This window comes from Lynx rufus, unplaced genomic scaffold (genome assembly GCF_022079265.1).
Source record: "Lynx rufus isolate CCGP_SWC_20201006 ecotype Redwood Valley unplaced genomic scaffold, mLynRuf1.p SCAF_2, whole genome shotgun sequence".
Classification (NCBI taxonomy): domain Eukaryota; kingdom Metazoa; phylum Chordata; class Mammalia; order Carnivora; family Felidae; genus Lynx; species Lynx rufus.
The window spans coordinates 180,595,636-180,615,964 of NW_025814834.1; the positions used below are offsets into that span (position 1 = coordinate 180,595,636).

The 20,329-nt window shown below is 38.1% G+C and overlaps 1 protein-coding gene across 1 annotated transcript in view; it reads right to left on the reverse strand.

The window, feature by feature from the left end:
- ZFYVE9 (zinc finger FYVE-type containing 9) overlaps window positions 1-8,264 on the reverse strand; it is a 134,979-nt gene extending 126,715 nt beyond the window's left edge. The window contains exon 1 of the mRNA XM_047085321.1: window positions 8,226-8,264. The gene's annotated coding sequence lies outside the window, so the exon portion shown is untranslated. The remainder of the gene's footprint in view (window positions 1-8,225) is intronic.
- Window positions 8,265-20,329: the final 12,065 nt, after the last annotated feature.

A 20,329-nucleotide genomic window follows, 5' to 3' on the forward strand; every position in this document is an offset into this window, starting at 1 on the left:
AGTATATTGTTATAATTGTTCATTTTATTATTAGTTATTGCTGTTAATCTCTCACTTTACCTAATTCATAAATTAAACTTTATCATAGGTATGTATGTACAGGAAAACACAGTATATATAGGTTTTGGTAGTATCTATGGTTTTAGGTACCACAGGGGATCTTGGAATGTATCCCCCATGGATAAGGAGGGGGACTCCTGTGCAAACAGCTGGTCAAGAAGCTGTACTAAACTCCAATGATAATTACTGTTGCAGGCCAGCATCAAAAATCCTAAAATCCTAAATCCTAAATCCTAAAGCCCTTAGGTAAATGGTTACTAGGAAAGAAAATATTCACAGTGCCTCAAAGTATTAATCCACAGATTATTAATCACAAAGGAGAAAATATGTTTACAGTAAGAAGATATGATAATCACTAACTAAACCAAATGATCAAACTTAGGATTACCAAGAGTTTAACAAGCTGCCATGATGGTGCTCACTTCGGCAGCACATGTACTAAAACAAGCTGCCATGATGTACCTCTTGATATGATGCAATGAGAAGTTTAAAACATTACGAACATAGTATTCTTGCCAAAAATGTTTAACCTGAATTGAATCATAAAGAAACGATTTGACAAATCTAGAACGCGAGGCATTCTATAAGACAACTGTTCTGAACTTTCCAAAAGGTTCAATGTTACAAAAACATCATTCCAAATTTAAAAAGACTTAAGAGATTTAATAACCAAATTCCATGCATGAACACTGGCTGGATCCTAAGTCAAGAAAATACATATACACATACACAGCAAAAAATCCCATGTAGGAGACAATCCAGGAAATTTGGACTATGTATCAGGTGATACGATAAATTAATAACCATTTTCTTAGCTGTGATAACGACATTTTGATTTTGTAGGAGAATGTCCTTACTCTTAGGAGATGTCTGCTGAATTATTTAGGGAAGAAGTGTTGTAATATCTATATTTAACTTTCAAATGATTCAGAAAAAGAAAAGTATGTGAATGTGTGTATGAGTGCAGGGGAGGAGGGGAAAAAGAGGAAGAGAGTGAAAGGAGGGAGAGAGGAGGAGAGGTGTTCAAAAAAGAAACAAGAGGCGCCTGAGTGGCTCAGTTGGCTGAGCATCCAACTCTTGATTTCAGGGTTGTGGATTCAAGCCCTATGTTGGGCTCCGTGCTGGGCATGAAGCCTACTTAACAAAAAAAACAAAAAAAAAAAAAGAAGAAGAAGAAGAAGCAAAATGGTAAAAATTGATGAATCTAGGTGAAGGATATATGGGTCTTTATATTATCTTTTAACTTTTCTTTAGGCTTGAAATTTCTCAAAAGAAAAAAAAAGAGTATACTGAGCTGGTGGTAGGAAGCATTCCTTCCCACTATGAATATAGAAATTCTAGAAAAATAGATTATCTTAAAATAGTTTATACAGCCAAATTCAAAAGCAAGAAAGGGAAATACACAAATCCATAAACCAAAAAGAAACCAAGCCACAGCAATGAGTGAGAACTGAAGGGGTCGCAAAACTAGGCAGCAACCTTCAGGCCTAGGATCAAAAGTTAGCAGGGAAGATGGGAATTATTGGCTGCAAACTTAAAGAAGTTTCTACAGTGTAAGGGGCCAGACTGGGCTCTCTGAATAAAGCCGGGAGCTGGCGGAAAAAACTATCCCAGGTGGCTCCAAGACTGAGCAATGGAACAGGATGGAAGAGCACACCAGTAAAATCACCTTTCAGAAATTAGAATTCCTAACCTGCCCCTCACTCAGGATTGGGAATGATATTAAATCTTTCTATAAATGAATGTAACATGGTTTATCTCCATGGCTACTCAGCTTTTATTGTGACTTGTAATAATGTTTTTAATTTTTAAAAGTCATGAAATAATGGGATAGTGGGGAGAGGAGGGTGCATGTGACTATAAAGGGGTAGCACAAGGGAGATCTCTGTGGTGACAGAATCATGCTGTATCTTCAACTGCAATGGTGGTTACACAAACCTACATGTGACAAATGAGAGGGACACACATTCATGAATATGCTCACAGCAGCTTTATTCACAACAGCCAAAAGGTGGGAATAACCAGACACCTATCAACTGATAAATGGAAAATCAAGTGTCAATTTCCTAGTTTATGTTTTCTATAATTATGTATAATATGTAAGCAATGAGAAAAACCGGGTAAATGAAGGGTACACTGGGACTCTATACTATTCTTACAATTTCATGTGAATCTATAATTACTACAAAATAAAAAGCTGGAAAAAAATAAAAATGAAAGAGAAAAAGTTATTAAAAATTCAACAGACATAGGAGCAGGATGAAGAGAGCATCTGTGTAAGGGGGAGTCAGAACCCAAGTATAGTAAAGTAGATGCCCTTGTGTTGGGGTGGCCCAACATAAGATGTCAGAGACCCAACAGTGTAAGAAAGCTGTCTATGCAGAAGGACAGCCCAGGGTGGGGTATCAGAACCCAAGAGAGGCGAGGAAGGCATCTACATGAAGGGGATGGGGAGTCAGAGCCCAAGTGACTAAGAAGAGTCCACATGCAGGAGAGGTAAGGAGGAGATGTAAGAGCACAATCCAGAGTGGCAGGTCAGAGCCTGAGCAGGATAAGAAGGGTCAGGGGAAGGAGACAGTGATAGGAGACTGGTTACATGCAGAGACAGATCAAATAACTGGCTACATGAAGAGCAACCAGAGCAAGGTTTCTCACTATTAGAGAAGGGAGTTAAAATGCACACAAAGTGAAGGCCAGAAAGAACCCTGCAGTGTTGGTTTGGAATTCGAGATATCAGTATGACCTCATAGACCTCAATAAACATAGACACTTCTAGCAACAGATATAGATGTAAATGTGTGTGTGTGTGTGTGCACTTGCTTTAGCTCTCTGCAGAGAGGATCTTAGAGCAGCAAATCTCCATCTCTAATCCAAGTAGCAATGAGCATGTACCTAGCACCAGATTTGGTATCTAAGTATTGTTATCCACTAAAAGGAAGCAGGGTTCTATGGAGAAATGGCTGATTCCAGAGCTGAAGTAGAAAAAATGTAAGAGCTCTGATGAGGATATAGGGAAATATGAATTCTCACACATTGCTAGAAGGAAAGTAAAATGATGTCACAACTTTGGGAAATAGTTTGGCAGTTCCTCAAAAAGTTACACCTCATGGCATAGCTAGTCCACTCCTAGGTTTATGCCCAAGAGAAATGGAAATACAGTCACACAAAAACTCATTCATGAATGCTCACAGCATCATTCATAAAAGCCAAAAGGCGGAAACAACCCAAATATATATCAACTTATAAATGGATAAAGTGTGGTATGGTATATCAACAAAATGGGATATTATAGGACAATTAAAATAGATGGTGTACTGCTGCTATATGCTACAACATGAATGAATTTTGAAAATATTAAGGTAACTGAAAGAAGGAGACACAAAAAGCTATATACTGTATGATTCCTGTTGTATGGATTGTCCAGAATAGACAAATCCAAAGAAATAGAAAATTAATTAGTGACTGTCAGGTGCTGGGGGGAACTGGAGAGAAACAGGAACTGATTGCTAATGGATACGAGATTTCTTTTTGGGATTATAAAAATGTTTTGGAACTAGACAGTGATGATGACTACATAACTCTATAAATATATAAAAACCCCTGGACTACATATACTTTAAAAGAGTGAATTTTATGGTATGTGATTATATTTCAATTAAAAAAAAAGAGCCTTGAATATCTTGCATGCTGGAAAGCAAACATGTACTCCAAGAATAATGGAGACATGTCAAAAGGACACAGAAACCAGCCTGAAGGAGTTCCCACAGGCTAAATCAGAGAATCAAAATAAATAATGATAGCAATGGATTACAACCCACTGAATAAAAAAGAGAACCATGAATCCTTGCAATATGAATAAATGAATCCCAAGTGTGATGAGGAAGGGGATATTTACATTGCTTCAAAGTTCTTCTCTACAAAAATATTTACGAATTACCAAAGAAAAAAAGAGTAACTTCAGAGGCAAAGCCTGACAGACATCACCTTACACAACTATCAAAGTAAGCATCATCAGTAATGGGACAAATGGAAATCTGTGCTCTCTGATAGGCTTCAGTGAAAAAGGACACAGCAATGTCAATACTGGGGGAGGCTAGATAGGGGTGGGGACTCCCTTTAATTTCTGCTCAATTTTGCTATGAAACTAAAACTGCTACATTTTTTTTGAGGGGGGGTGCAAGTGAGAAGAGGGCAGAGAGAGAGAGAATATCCCCCAGGGATAGAGAGAAACAGAGAGAAGCGAGACTCACTCAAAAACTCGAGCTCACCTGATGTGGGAGGACTTGAACTCACGAACCGTGAGATCATGACCTGAGCTGAAGTCAGATGCTTAACAACTGAGCCACTCAGGCACCAGAACCTAAAACTGCTCTTAAAAAAATAAAATGCGTTAATTTAAAAACAAAAACAGCACCACTCTGTGATATTCCCACAAAACTGCATAACCTGAATTTAGTCATAAAGAAACATCAGACAAACCAAAACTGAAGAACATCCTACAAAATAACTGGTCTGCAATCTTCAAAAGTGTCAAGGTCAAAAAAGTCAAAGACTGCAGAAATGTTCCAAACAGAAGGAGACTACAGAGACATGACTGCAACACATGACTCTAAACTAGATCCTTTTGATACAGAGGACATTATTTGTACATCTGGCAATACCTGAATAAGATCTAAGAATTAGTTGGTGGTAATGGATCAATATTAATTTGCTGATTTTGATTAATATATTGTGGTTATGTAGGAGAATGTCCTTCTTTGCTAGAAACACAATTTCAAAGATCATGCGCTAGCAACTTATTCTCAAATGGTTCAGAGGAAAAAAAAGTTCTTTGTACATGACTTTTCTATAAGCTTAAGATAGTTTATAAAATTTTTTAAATACACCAGAAGTGTCTATCATATTTTTAATTTCCAGAGCACTTTCTTTTTCTAATGATTTTTACGTCATCTTATTTCATGCGTATAACTTCTTTTCTTATCTCTTCTCTTAACTTCTCTGATGCAATTACTTATTACCTACAGTTTGTTGGGCTTTTTTCCTCAAACTTTCTTCTATTTCCTGTATTATTTTCCTCCAAGTTCCTCTTTTGTACTTTTGTGTTTTGTTCTCTTTCCCCTTGGAGGCTCTCCCCAAATGCCTATTTATTGAATAAATGAAGTACTAAAGCCAACTGGAAGCTCTGCATGTCTGGCTTCTCAACCAGGAGGCTTCCACTGCATGGTGATCAGGTGGGAACATAGTTACTTCACTGGGAGACCTCTAAATGTCAGTATAGAGGGGTCTTTTCTTTAGACTTTAGAGAAGGCTCATATACTTTCCTACAAGGGGGTACAGAGAGATATAATACTAGGCAATTACCTTCTGAAAGAAAAGTAAAGGAAGGAGTGAGGGGGAAGGGTCTCACTTTTCAGTATAAAGGATTTCTCTTAATCCTCCTGCTTTCACTATGTATGGTTCCCGATCCCTCGTCAGTTATGTTTAATGTCCTCAAGTCTTGAGCATCTTTAGTTTCATCTTCCAAAGAAAACCCTGTGGTCTCCTGAGGGCTTGGGAGAGGGGCAGTCTTCTCACTGCATAAGCTGGGTATCCCAGAGGATTTAAACCCTGGAGCACCTGGGTGGCTCAGTCAGTTAAGCGTCCAATTTGGCTCAGGTCACGATGTCGCGGTTTGTGAGTTCGAGCCCTGCAATGGGCTCTGTGCTGACAGCTCAGAGCCTGGAGCCTGCTTCGGATTCTGTGTCTCCCTGCCTCTCTCTCCGCCCCTCCCCCACTTGTATTCTGTCTCTCTCTCTTAAAAATAAATAAACATTTAAAAAAATAAATAACAAATCTGAAGTCAGGATTCTTTTTTTATTTTTTTAAGGAGGCTCCACTCCCAATGTGGGGCTTGAACTCACAACCCTGAGATCAAGAGTCCCATGCTCCACCAACTGAGCCAGCCAGGGACCCCTACGTCAGGATTCTTTACCTGCCTTCTTATAAAAGCATCCATGTCTTATTCAAAATAGAAGTCACTAAATATTATACATGTATATTTCAAGAAAGAAATAGGGATACATGACTGGCTCAGTCAGTTAAGCATCTGACCTCGGCTCAGGTCGTGATCTCATGGTTCATGAGGTCAAGCCCCACGTCGGGCTCTGTGCTGACAGCTCGGAGCCTGGAGCCTGCCTTGGATTCTGTGTTTCCCTCTCTCTCGGCCCCTCCCCCTGCCCATGCTCTGTCTCTCTCATAAATAAATAAACATCAAGAAACCTTTTTTAAAAAAAAGAAAAGAAAAGCAATAGAACTACTTAATTTTGTACATTTTCTTCCTGAGGACCTCTTTGTTTGGCATTGCGCTTCTGGACCTCTTCTTTTTTATTCTATTGACCATAGTCCTTTTGGACATTCCCTTGAATCAACCTTAGGGGGTTCCACTTTTATAGCACTAATCTGATTGCTCCTTTTGTTTCCTTCACTGGTACTTCCTCTTTATGCCATATACTAATTAAAATGAACATACATACATCTGTGCACCAAACATCATGGAGTATCAGGCACTGTCCTTGTCATTAGATTATAATGACAAATAAGACAATGTCCTTAGGGCACCTGGCTGGCTCAGTTGGAGGAACATATGACTCTTGACCTTGGAGTCATGAGTTTGAAACTCACGTTGGATGTGCAGATTACCTAAATAAATAAAACTTAAAAAAAAAAATAAGACAATGTCCTTGACCTAAAGGTGCCTAATGTTTCATAGAGGAGATGGATGAATAAACTTAAAATATAAAACATAGTACTAATTGATATATGCCCTGAGGGCTATGGAGCCAAAGAAGAGGTGAAGCTAAATCAGACTGAGGCAGGGATGTATTTGGGAGGTAGGGTAGGCTACTGTGACAAATATTCTTTTTTTTTTTTTTTTTTTTAATTTTTTTTTTTCAACGTTTATTTTTTTGGGGGACAGAGAGAGACAAAGCATGAACAGGGGAGGGGCAGAGAGAGAGGGAGACACAGAATCGGAAACAGGCTCCAGGCTCTGAGCCATCAGCCCAGAGCCTGACGCGGGGCTCGAACTCCCGGACCGCGAGATCATGACCTGGCTGAAGTCGGACGCTTAACCGACTGCGCCACCCAGGCGCCCCGTGACAAATATTCTAATGACTGATTACCACTGATTATTTTTTATTATTGTTGATAATTTTTTCAGTAGGTTGAAAACTTCCTAAAGAGGTAATACCTGAAGAATAAGATCTTGCCCAGTAAAAGCAAAAACCAGCACCCCCTTCTTATGCCTCTACATGAGGTGGCTAGGGTATAAGAAATACCCTTCCAACTGTAGGCCCAGAAGTTTTGATGAGGAAGGCACTAACTACTAAGGGCCTCTCTACTCCACTCTCAACTGAAAAGGAGCTCACTCTGCTATCACACACTGTCAGACTCATGCCTCTATTCTTAAAGCTTATGTGGAAAATTAAACTCAGCCAGAGTATGCAACATGCCATTAGTGAATGGTATAATCAGTTTCTGAAATTCATCTTACCCACACATCCTCAACCCTCCCTACCATTTCCAGCCCCTAAGTAATTGTATGACCTAAAAGAAATCAAACATGATTCCTAGTCAGGAAAAAAAAAAAATCAATGATTCCTGCTCTACAAGAATTAGTAAAATACTTCCAATTTTCTGCTGGAAATTATTGCTCTTCACAATTAGTCTAAAAATACAAAATAAAATAATGTAATTAAGTCTATATTTGCTTCCCTGCCCCAAAATTAGCTTTAATTGCTTTGCTCTTACATGATGACTAAGAAATAGAAATAAGATTAATTGGATAGATATATCACTATTTTTTTTTCTACCAACAATATTGCTCAAATCCGTGTTCTTTTTCATGCTGAAATTACCTTTTTATGCTCAAAGTAGAAGCTGACTCTAAAAGGAAAAAGCCAAGCACTGGCAGAAAAATTAGAATTTTGACATAACTCAACAGTAATTTTAAAATACCCTTCCTCTGGATTTAAGTCAAATCTTTTTTTAAAACTATACTCCTGATTTAACAAGAGGCAATGTTATAAATGAAGCAAGCAGCATATATACATGAGCATTATTTTCTGTAGATTTAGCTGTTTTCTTAAGTTCAATCTCTAACAGAAATAGAACATTGGTTTTCTTACCTTTTTCCCCTTACACACGTGATAAGGGACAGACTTCCCTGTGCTTACTCATGATGCTTGCTGCACCACCAGCCAGTCCTGCTGATTCAGTATGCCCTATTTGATCCTAAAGAAAAAAAAAACACATTGCTCATTATATTTGCTAAAGCAATAAGCCCTAATTTTCTTCATATAAACCTATCACAGCCAGACAAATGACAGCTATGGGGCTTAAATAATAAATTACATCTTCAGATTCAAAGACCTGGCTACTATGAAATGCAGCAGACACATTTTACTGTCTAAGAAGGCCAAAGGTTAAACGTTGCATAAACAGTTAAGAATTTTTGAATATTTTTTATTTTCAGTGGATAATACAAAATAAAACCTCAGAGGCAGGCACTTTCTACCCAATGGTTTTAACTCTGTTAATTCATAAAAATACCAATTATTTTGTATTACAATAAGCCCTCCAAGAATCCAAAGCTAGCAAAACTGCTGCTTTACTAGAATGTCTTTTTTTTTCCTGTACATACAGATTTCTTAAATTGAGATTCAGAGGCTTCCTGTTGAGATTTTTATTGCAAAACAACTGTTTTCCTCCAAATGGAGTCTCTTAGGATTCTAGTCCTCCTCCATTGTTTAGAAGCAATGGATCTATTAGCCCAACATTACCCTTACTACTAGCGGTATGTAAAAGACAAAGCTTTCAAAGCTTCCTCAAATGTTATTTCCTTCTTCTGAATATATGACAATATCCATGAAGTTACAGTAGTCCAATTTAAATACTTCTGTAGCTGTTTAGAGAAGATTTGAAATTCCTTAGGAGCCTAATTTAGTCTTGAACAAGATTGGTAATTGTAATCCGAATAAAATTAAGAATCTCATATTACCCATATAAAATATCAAACATATAATCATAGCATTTCAGAACAGGAAAGTATCTTAGAGATGATCTAATGAACATCGCTTAATTTTAAAGATAATATGCACTAAAAGAAATTTTTCTGGCATTATTGTAAATGCAATTCCATTATCTGATGGAAAAATAATGTACTTATTAAAAAATAAGAGAATTTTTAAAAAGCCGAAAATTCAAGTTTCCAGAAACCAATAAAAAATATAGAATGGGGGCGCCTGGGTGGCTCAGTTGGTTGAGTGTCCAACTTCAGCTCAGGTCATGATCTCGCGGTCTGTGAGTTCGAGCCCTGCGTCCGGCTTCGTGCTGACAGCTCAGAGCCTGGAGGCTGCTTCGGATTCTGTGTCTCCCTCTCTCTGCCCCTCCCCTGCTCATGCTCTGTCTCTCTCTCTCTCTCCCTGTCAAAAATAAAAATAAACATTAAAAAATATATATATAGAGAGAGAGAGAATGAAAATCTCTGGTCAGGGGCACCTGGGTGGCTCAGTTGATCAAGCATCTAACTCTTGATTTCGGCTCAGGTCAGAATCTCACAGTTCCTGAGTTCAAGCTCCATGTCAGGCTCTGCACTGGCAATGGGGAGCATGCTTTGGATTCTCTCTCTCCCTCTCTCTCTCTGCCCCTCCCCCACTCTCTCTCTAAATAAATAAATAAACTTGGGAAGGAAGGAAGGAAGGAAGGAAGGAAGGAAGGAAGGAAGGAAGGAAGGGAGGGAGGGAGGGAGGAAGGGAAATTTTCCTATCTTGAAAACTTGAAAAAAAATATGTATTTGTTAAAATTCTAAATGAGAAGTGCTGTTGATGCTAAGAACCAGGCTTACATCTATCAAAGAACTAAATCACATCAGAAGTAGGAAAGGATTATACAAGTAGAAGTACCAAAGTCAAAATGAATGAGGCAAAAGATCCTCTCCTCTAATATCTACCTAACTGAAGATTTTTTTAAACAAATAAAATTAACTCTATAGACTCCAAGTTAAATCCTGTATGTCTGTATCTATTGTCATGTGTGAGGCAAGTCCAATAATATTATATAGCTATCTCAAACATCACAGGTTTTTCTTCTAGAGTTTTATTCTTTTGACCTTTAGCCTCAGCTGGCAAAGCCTCAAGTCTGGTTAAATCCAACTGTCTAACTCCCTGTGTTCCCCTAAGGAGCTTAAATGTGTCTAGAGGAAACTCACACAAGATGGAGACTGTTCTCAAGTTTACATTTATAACTTCACATTACATTTCCCCTAGTCAACCTACTTTCAACCCTGCACCTATTCCTACCTTTTGATATGTCTGGGATTTCTTAATGCAAAGCTTTCATAATTCAATTCTTCCAGAAAATAAACCTTTTGTCTCCTGCAGGACAAGGATAACGTTACTTAGCTACATAATTAGGACAGAATACCAGCATAACTAACCACTCCTTGCACAGACTACCAACCAATTTCTGTTTTCAGCACCACACCTCACCTAAGCCTTCAGAGATCCCTAGAACTTCCATAAGTTTCTTTAAGGTTCTGTGCGGGTGTAGACTTGCTTCTCATCACATCTAAAATTTATTGCTTCTTCAGTTCTAACACCTTTCTTTACTTTTTTCATTCACTGAAAGCTCCCATCCACTGTTGTTTTCCTTTTCTGTTGTTTCTTCCTATCATTTCAGTGCAGTTTTAGGAAGACAAAAATAAAGGGGGGGGGGTCAATCCTTCCTATTTAGCCACAAGTCTTTATTCTTATCTTTGAGAACTGACATATAATGGAATACAATATTGTATTCTTTCTCAAAAGTAGCCTTAAAAGTTGCCAATGTCCTAACAAACTAAGAAATAGTTTAGAAAAACAAAGGGAAAGATAAATAGACAAGCAACCAGTAGTGCTTTCCAGATAAGAAACGGTTATCTAGTACTTTTTTACCAGAATGAACACTTTATGGTAGAAGACTTTTCATTGTCTTTTGGCATTATGTAATTGCTTTTTGGAAGGAACAAAAGTTTTGTAAGTGGATGGATATACCACATAAAATACAATATAAAATGCCTTAAATACAGTTCAAGATATGCAGGAAAAAAAACTTCAGAACTTCAAGATTCTGCTCAATGTCACCTCCTAATATGAAATTAATAATTGCTTAGTTCTCTATGCTCTCATAACGTACTTAAACCTACAACATGTTTTACATTACATGGTAATTTCTCTCTTTGCAATCTGCTGCACTCTACATAACAATAAGCCACTCAAGGCAGGAAACCCTTTCATTCATACTTTTATCCCAAGACCCCAGCACAGTGCTTGTCATATAGCAGGTATTCAAAATATCCAGGATGTTTAATTAAGTATAGCACATAACACACCTCCCATGGCAAGGATTCCAAATAAAAAGCTCTTAATTACATCTACCTCCTTCTATTTCTACAACTGTCTTATTTTAGGCCTTCATCAGTTCTCACCTTATCCCCTTCCTATCTCACCTACTTAATAGACACATCTGGATGTCAGTGATGGGTCTTCATTTGTCACCACAACTACTACCCAGATTGACTGTGCTTTTCTAGCTAATGAATAAATCCCCTTACTCCTTCCCCTAAGAATGAAGTGTGGTTTTTTAGCATGGCATATAGATCCCTTCAGAACTTGGTCTCTGCTTCTTTTCCAAACTGTTCTCCACTACTTCCCTAAGCTCCAATCATACAAAAATACCCAATTTCTGGTGAGACGCTTTATCATACTTCTCTCTCTGCATGCTCTATGCCCATATTGAGACACTTTTGCCACTCTTCTTTGCCTAGCTAATTTGCGTTACCACAAGGTTCAACTCAAACTCACTCTCAACTCAACCTGGGAAGCCTTCCCTGATTCTCTGTAGCCTGTTTTAGAAGAGTCACCCTATGCTCGTGTCACGCATGCTCTCTACTAATGGCAGCACTTACCAAATTAATTTACATTGTCAGTATGCCCATCTACCTCCCCCAATGAACTGTCAGTCCATTGAGAACAAGGACTGTCTTCACTGAGACTGATGAAGTCCATATTTAAGTAATCAATCTCATGATGAAGACTTCTTCCTACCTAATAAATATTTGTGGATGTGTGTACTGTGGGAAAAAGAGACAGTAAGTAAATGCAAGAGACAAACAAAAACAGAGAAATTCTCCAGTGGAAGAGGGAAAAAAAAGTGACAAGGATTTAAATAATTGGGAATTTTTTTTTTTTAAGTAGGCTCCACACCCAACATGGGGCCTGAACTCATGACCTGGAGATCACGAGTCACATGTTCCACCAACTGAGCAAGCCAGGTGCAATAACTGGGAAATTTGATCATTACTATATAAACACAGGCCCTTTGACATAATAATTACATTCCAGAGATTTACCTCAAGGAAACAATTAGATAAAGAGAAAAGATATAAACTAAGTTAACCGTTAGACTGATGTTTAAAATAGTTAAATACTGGGGAAAAAATCTAAATGTCAATTGAAAGCAGCCATTTTAACGGTACAAATTTTATTTATTTATTTATTTTAATTAATTAATTATTTAATTAACCAACTTAACTGACTGAGCCACCCAGGCACGCCAATGTACAAATTTTATAAATTCCCCATGTTTCGGGAAAATTTTTAAGTCTCTTTTAAGATTTTATTTTTAAGTAACCTCCACACCCAACATAGGGCTCAAACCCACAACCCTGAGATCAAGAGTAGTCATGTGCTCTACTGACTGAGCCAGCCAGGTGTCTCAAAACCTTAAAGTCTTAAGAAATATACACTAAAATATAATACAAAAACTCTTGGGAGTGTTCAGGTGATTTACATTTTTTTCAATCTTCTGTAGCCCTAATTTTTCATGGAATGAATGTTTATTATTTCTGTTTTTTTAAACATTTATTTATTTATTTTGAGAGAGAGCGAGCAAGAGAGAGAGAGCAAGGGAGGGGCAGAGACAGAGAGAGAAAGAGAGACAGACAGAGAGAGAATCCCAAGCAGGTTCCACGTTGTCAGCACAGAGCCCGACATGGGGCTGGATCTCAGGTACAGTGAGATTATGACCTAACCTGTAATCAAGAGTCAGAGACTCAACCAACTGAGCCACCCAGGTGCCCCTATTTATTATTTGTTAATAATAGAAAAGAGAATTGAAGAGACATGAATTTCAATTACTAAGACCCATGCTACTTAAATTTTTACCTTTGACTATGAAAACTGAAAATGGAACAGGATAGGAAAAAACAAGGATTTTGGACGATTACTTTTCTGGGATTAAATTTTAATTATATATGGGAAAAGAGAGAAAGAAGAATCACTGTAAATTTAAAACTAAGTTTAAAAAAAATAAACCTATAAGGAAAATGAGAGGAATGAAACTGATGTTTAAAATATAAAAATGCAAGGGTGCCTGGGTGGCTCAGTCAGTTAAGCGTCAGACTTCGGCTCAGGTCATGATCTCATGGTTGGTGGGTTCAAGCCCCACATCAGGCTCTGTGCTGACAGCTCAGAACCTGGAGCCTGGTTCAGATTCTGTGTCTCCCTTTCTCTCTCTCTGTCCCTCCCCTGCTCATGCTCTGTCTCTCTTTCTCTCAAAAAATGAATAAACATTTATAAATAAATAAACAAACAAATAAATAAATAAATGCAAGCGATTGGGATGCCTGGGTGGCTCAGTCAGTTAAGCGCCTGACTCTTGATTTTGGCTCAGGTCATGATCTCACGGTTCATGGGATCAAGCCCCACATCAGGCTCTGTGCTGACAGTGCAGAGCCTGCTTAGGATTCTCTCTCTCTCTCTTGCTCCTCCTTCCCCAGCTCACATTCTCTCAAAATAAATAAACATTTTTTTAAATGCAAGCGATTTTGGGGCGCCTGGGTGGCGCAGTCAGTTAGGCGTCCAACTTCAGCCAGGTCACGATCTCGCGGTCCGGGAGTTCGGGCCCCGCGTTGGGCTCTGGGCTGATGGCTCGGAGCCTGGAGCCTGTTTCTGATTCTGTGTCTCCCTCTCTCTCTCTGCCCCTCCCCTGTTCATGCTCTGTCTCTCTCTGTCCCAAAAATAAATAAACGTTGAAAAAAATGTTTTTAAATGCAAGCGATTTATAGGAAACCCTTGTATGGACATGTTTATAACAGAAGAGATGTATGAAGGTAATACAGATCTTTCTCAACTTACAATGGGATTATGTCCCAATAAACTAATCATAAGTTGAACAGATCATTAGGTCAAAAACACATTTAATACACCTAACCTACTGAACATCACTGTTTAGCCTAGCCTACTTTAAAAATGCTCAGAACACTTACATTAGCCTACAGGTGGGCAGAATAATCTAACACAAATCCTACTTTATAACAAAGTGTTGAATATCTCATGTAACTCAGTGAATACTGTACTGAAAGTGAAAAACAGAATGGTTGAATAGGTACAGAGGTTGTAAGTGTACTGGCTCATTATCCTTGCAATCACATGGCTGACTGCGAGCCATGGCTCACTGCTGCTGCCCAGCATCCCAAGAGAATATCATACCACATATTACAAGCCTGGGAAGGAATCAAAATTCAAAATCTGAAGTATGGTTTCTACTAAATGTGTATTGCTTTAGAATGGACCTAAAGTCAAAAAATCACTATGTCAAACCACTGTTAAATAGGGAAAAGACGGTAATTCCCAAAATCCTGGCCACAGGTTAAAATAGAAGAAGAAAACAAGGATAAACTAGAAAGTGTTCTCATTTAAATAGTGTTTCCTATCTTGGCTCTCATTAATACTATTTACCATAAAACAAATTCAGTATCTGCTTAGTAACCAAACTTTTTAACATTTCCACCAGTAAGTCTGACAAGGAGTTAAACTCAGTATGTACAAAATTGCATTCAATTTTCCAAAGTAATTTTCTTTGTTCCCTATCCAAGACTCTCAAATTAGGTGTGGCAGATTGTATTTGCAAAGACAGCTGCTACATTATCTCCCATCCCACATGATCTTCTTACAGGAGTGGTGAAATCTATGTTCCCTTCTTCTAAACATGGGCAGACCTTCATGACTACCTTAACTAACAGAGCAAAACTTCCAAAGCTAGGTCACAAAAACACAGTTTCTGCCTGGTCTTTTTGGGATACTCACTCTTGGAATCCAGCTATCATACTAGAGAGACCACATGGAAAGGCCACATGTAGATGATTTTGCCCATGAACCTTTACATATATGAACAAACCTCAAGAGAAGCAAACCTCAGGCAAGCCCCAGCCACTGTCTGACTACAACTTCATGAAAACCCTGAGTACCACCCAGCTGATCCCAGCCAATCCCCAGAAGTAAAAGAGATAATAATTATTGTTTATTGTATTTTATTTTTTTATTTTTTATTTTTTTAATTTACATCCAAATTAGTTACCATAAAGTGCAATAGTGATTTCAGGAGTAGATTCCTTAATGCCCCTTACCCATTTAGCCCATCCCCCCTCCCACAACCCCTCCAATGATCCTCTGTTTGTTCTCCATATTTAAGAGTCTCTTATGTTTTGTCCTCTTCCCTGTTTTTATGTTATTTTTGCTTCCCTTCCCTTATGTTCATGTGTTTTGTATCTTAAATTCCACATATGAGTGAAGTCATTATGATATTTGTCTTTCTCTAATTTTGCTTAGCAAAGTACACTCTAGATCCATCCACATAGTTGCAAATGGCAAGATTTCATTCTTTTTGATTGCCGAGTAATACTCCATTATATATACATATATATACACACACTATATATTATATACGCTATATATACATATATATGTATAATATTCCATTTATATATGTATATACAATATATATACACGTATATGTATATATGTGTATACATTATATATGTATATATATTATATGTGTGTGTATATATATATAATACTCCATATATATATGTATAATACTCCATTATACACACACACACACACACCCCACATCTTCTTTATCCATTCATCCACCGATGGACATTTGGGCTCTTTCCATACTTTGGTTATTGTTGAAAGTGCTACTAGAAACATTGGGGTTCATGTGTCCCTTCAAAACAGCATACCTGTATCCTGTGGATAAATACCTAGTAGTGCAATTGCTGGGTTATAGGGTAGTTCTATTTTTAATATTTTGAGGAGCCTCCATACTGTGTTCCAGAGTGGCTGCACCAGCTTGCATTCCCACCAGCAGTGCAAAAGAGATACTCTTTCTCTGCATCCTTGCCAACATCTGCTGTTGCCTGAGTTGTTAATGTTAGCCATTCTGATAGGTGTGAGGTGGTATCTCATTGTGGTTTTGATTTGTATTTCTCTGATGATGAGTGATGTTGAGCATTTTCTCATGTGTCAGTTGTCCATCTGGATATCTTCTTTGGAGAAGTATCTGTTCATGTCTTTTGCCCATTTCTTCACTGGATTATTTGTTTTTTGGGTGTTGAGTTTGAGAAGTTCTTTACAGATTTTGGATACTAACCCTTCATCTGATATGTCATTTGCAAATATCTTCTCCCATTTGGTCAGTTGCCTTTTAGTTTTGCTGACTGTTTCCTTGATGTGCAGAAGCTTTTTATTTTGATGAGGTCCCAATAGTTCATTGTTGCTTTTGTTTCCCTTGCCTCTGGAGACATGTTGAGTAAGAAGTTGCTGCAGCCAAGATCAAAGAGGTTTTTGCCTGCTTTCTCCTCGACGATTTTGTTAAATTATTGTTTTAAGCCACTATGTTTTGGTGTAACTTATTTATTTTTTAATATATTTTTTTAATTTTTAAGTTTATTTATTTGAGAGAGAAAGCATAGTGGGGAAGAAGCAGAGAGGCAGGGGAAAGAGAGAGAGACAGCGCAGCAGATGTGGGGCTCAAACTCATGAGTTTTGGTGTAATTTATTACATAGCAATAGACACATGTAATAAGTTAGTACTTTGATACTCTTCAACCCAATCTTATACAAATATTCTAAGGGAAAGGGTAAGAACCATAAAAAGGACAGGGAAAAAAGAAGATCCATTGATAGCCTCTTCTCTACTCAACTATTTAGCTGACTCTAAATTTGCATATACCACTAAATAAAACAGGCTTTGAGCTTCTGAGAGTATAGTTTGGGAAATACCTCATTATTCAAGCAAGAAGCTAGGTGAGGGAGGGGATCTTACCTTCTTCCAAAGAAGCTTATTAAAGTTTTCCTCTAAAGGATATATAACATTCTACCAAGTGTTCTGGTAAATACATTTTTCATCTCATCAACTTTCCTGTGCCATTTTAGAACTCCTTACAGATCAGCACCCTGAAACCTATCTAGGTAGCCAGCTCCTTAATGAGTCTATGAATCATATCCACCCAGGTGACAAACTCAAAGCCTTGAACGCCATTCTAGATACTACTTCTCCTCTCCTTCTACCTCTACATTCAGTCTAACACCAAGTTTTACCAATACTGCCTTTTAAGCCTCTCAAATCCATACATTTCTGTCCATTTCCACTGGCATATTCCATATCACTGACATCTTTCTGTTGCCCAGATTTTTGTAAGAATCCTAACTATTCTCCCTGCCCCCTGTTTTGTGTCCATCTAGCCTGTTCTCTATGCAAATGCAAAACACAGAATCTGATTATATTATTTTTGTACTTAACACCACTCAGTGGTTCCGACTGCCCTTAAAGTCCATATCTCTAAAACATAGTTCTGTTTGAGTTGGTTTCTGCTTACCTCTTTAGTATGACAACTTCTCTTTATTCTCAGATTCTTACTCTATGCACTGGTCATTCTAATCAACCGAACTTTTACTTCTTAATCTTGCCCATCTCCATGCCTCCAAACAGACTTTCTACTAATACATGCTACAATATAGATGAACCTTGAAGACATTATGCTAAGTGAAAGGAAGTCAGTCACAAAAGACTGCATACTATATGGCTCTATTTATATGCAATGTCCAGAACAGGCAAATTCTTAGAGACAGGAAGTAGATTAGTGGTTGCCAGAAGCTAGGGAGAGTAGAGAATAGGGAGTTACCTCTAATGGGTACAGGGATTCTTTTCAGTGTGATAAAAATGTTCTGGAATTGGACAGTGGTGATAGTTACACAACTCTGTGAATATACTGAAAACCACTGAATGTATACTTTAAAAGAATGAATCTTGTGATAGGTATGTCAAATATTTATATCTCAGTAAAGCTGTTATTAAAACAAAACATAACAAAATAGACCTTCATACATTTAGGCCTAGAATACTCTGCCCCTTCCACTGTTACTTTACTAATTCTTACTTATCCTCCTTATCCTACCCTACACATTAAATTTTCTATGAAACCCTTCTGGGGGTGACTGGGTGGCTCAGTCAGCTGAGCAACTGACTCTTGATTTCAACTCAGGTCATGATCTCATGGTGGTAAAGTGGTAAGATCGAGTCCCACATCTGGCTCCACGCTGGGCATGGAGCCTGCTTGAGATTCTCTCTCTCCCTCTTCTTCTAACCCTCCCCAACTTGCATGAGAGTACACATGCGTGCACTCTCTGCCTCTCTCAAAAAAAAAAAAAAAAAAAAAAACCTTCTGATCTAAGCCTCAAATAGGTGTCCTTTCTTTTTTAATGTTTATTATTATTTTTGAGAAAGACTGAGAGAGCATGAGCAGGGGAAGGGCAGAGAGAGAGAGGGAAATACAGAATCCAAAGCAGACCCCAGGCTCTGAGCTGTAACACAGAGCCGGATGCAGGGCTTGAACCCATGAACCGTGAGATCATGACCTGAGCTGAAGTGGGACACTTAACAAACTAAGCAACCCAGGTGCCCCATGTCCCTTCTTTCTTGTATAGCTTTTACTTCCTCTATCATAGCACCTTATCAACTGAATTATGAATTTTTTTTAAACTGTTTTGGGGCGCCTGGGTGGCTCAGTCAGTTAAGCGGCCGACTTCGGCTCAGGTCATGATCTCGCGGTCCGTGAGTTCAAGCCCCGCGTCAGGCTCTGTGCTGACAGCTCAGAGCCTGGAGCCTGTTTCAGATTCTGTGTCTCCCTCTCTCTGACGCTCCCCCATTCGTGCTCTGTCTCTGTCTCAAAAATAAATAAACGTTAAAAAAAAATTAAAAGAAAAAAACTGTTTCTCTCTCCCTTCCAGCCTCCTGTTTCTCAGGATTGGGACTGCTTCTGTCTTATTTATCACTGTATTCATAATATATAGCACAATAATTGGCACACAGTAAGTGTTCACTAAACACTCAGATGCAAAATAAAATAACTAAAGGACTAACTTTCAAAGCACTTCCACCTAGAAAATTTTTCCACACAAAGGAACCCAGAGCTGTGCTTAGACTGCTAAGCTCTTATGTATTATTTGAAAACCTGTTAATGCTAACATAAAATTATGAATTTGCATATTGAAGAACAGTTCAAACTTTAAACCATGTTTTATCAAGGCTTTCTACCCATGATCTCAACTCTTCAGACGGCTCCCATTAGTTCGATGACTTACCTTTTTTTAACTATAATTTTATTTATTTATTTTGAGAGAGAGAGAGAGAGAGAGCGAGCGAGCGAGCTTGGGTGGGGGAGGGGCAGAGAGAGAGAGAGGAGACAGAGAATCCCAAGCAGTCTCTGTGCTGCCAGCGCAGAGCAAGAAAGTGGGGCCTGAACCCATAAATGGCGAGATGATGGCCTGAGCCAAAATCAGGAATCAGACATTTAACCAACTGAGCCATCCAGGCGCCCCTGATGACTTTTACCTTTTTTTAAAAGAAAAAGTGCGATTCAAGAGTATCTATAAATACAACCATGGAATGTCGAGCAAAACTGGAACTGGAATTTTATTCCTTGTTATTTTTTTAAATATAATTTATTGTCAAGTTAGCTAACATACATTGTATACAGTGTACTCTTGGTTTCAGGGAACTAGAATTTTAAAACAACCATTACCAAAATATAATAGACTTGCTCCTCAGATGTTTAATTCAAAAACATTTTTTATGAGTAGTCAATACAGTTTGGTGAGACACCATTTACGCAGAACTCTGGCAAATCCAGGTTCAAATTCATGCTCTAGCACTTAACGGCTATCCATTGCAGGACAGTTTTAATGATGAAGAATGACTTCATATAACATGCCTATTTATCTCATCTTACATCTGATATACAAGTGCTCAATAAATGGTAGCTATTATTCATCATCAAAAAGCTATTTGTGTGCAAGAATTATAAGAGAAAGGAAGAGTATGATTTGAACCATAACACCAACCAGCAGGC